The sequence below is a fragment of the Sphaerodactylus townsendi genome, linkage group LG07 (genome assembly GCF_021028975.2).
Source record: "Sphaerodactylus townsendi isolate TG3544 linkage group LG07, MPM_Stown_v2.3, whole genome shotgun sequence".
NCBI classification, from domain to species: domain Eukaryota; kingdom Metazoa; phylum Chordata; class Lepidosauria; order Squamata; family Sphaerodactylidae; genus Sphaerodactylus; species Sphaerodactylus townsendi.
Window position 1 is genome coordinate 17,898,374 of NC_059431.1, and position 791 is coordinate 17,899,164.

The following is a 791-nucleotide window of genomic DNA, read 5'->3' on the forward strand; positions in this document are numbered from 1 at the left end:
TTTAAAAGTTAAAATCAGATCTTTTCAATAAAGTGCTTTTTTAGGGGGGAAAGATAGTTCTCTATTTAAGACACATTATAGTCAAAAGGTTATTCATCATGAAATAAGGATTATTTTTTTTAATTATGTAGCATGAGAATGAAAATTCATTCAGTGTTTTTGAGTAAATGAATTCCATTAATCCATTCACAATGTTACGTTTTCCAGAGGTTTCTGTAAAATTATTTTGGGCAGTTTTTCCATCTAGACGAGATTATCACAGATGCTTGGTTTTGCAAAACTGTTAAATTAGTCTACAGAGATAACATGTGTCTTCTTCACTGTAAAAATGTTATAAAATAATCATACAGAGTTGAGAAAAAGACGTTAATCCCATTGTTCCTTTACAAATCTATGTATACAGAATCAATCCCTTACCTTTTAAGTACTAAATTTCAAGCAGTTCAATTAGAAGATTGTTGAAAGTGGAACAGAGCTGCACAAGGAGCTAAGTGTGAGGAGGGAGGAGCAAGCAAGTTTCTCTTACTCTACAAGTCTTGGGATCTTTGTGTGTATAGCCTGAGGTTTATCATATTATACTCTCCTGGAGGAGAAACTCTACTATGGCAGCAGGTCATAAAAACAGACTCAGTTTGGGAATATTTGAATGAGCCTATGGAACGTTTTACCTATGGAGAAGGCAGGTTGCATGCAAAATACAAAAACTGCAACAAGTTTAAACTAGAAATTAATCTATGGCAATGAATAAGCACAGATCAAGAGGTTACACAAGACAGGCCAGCCAGGAACAG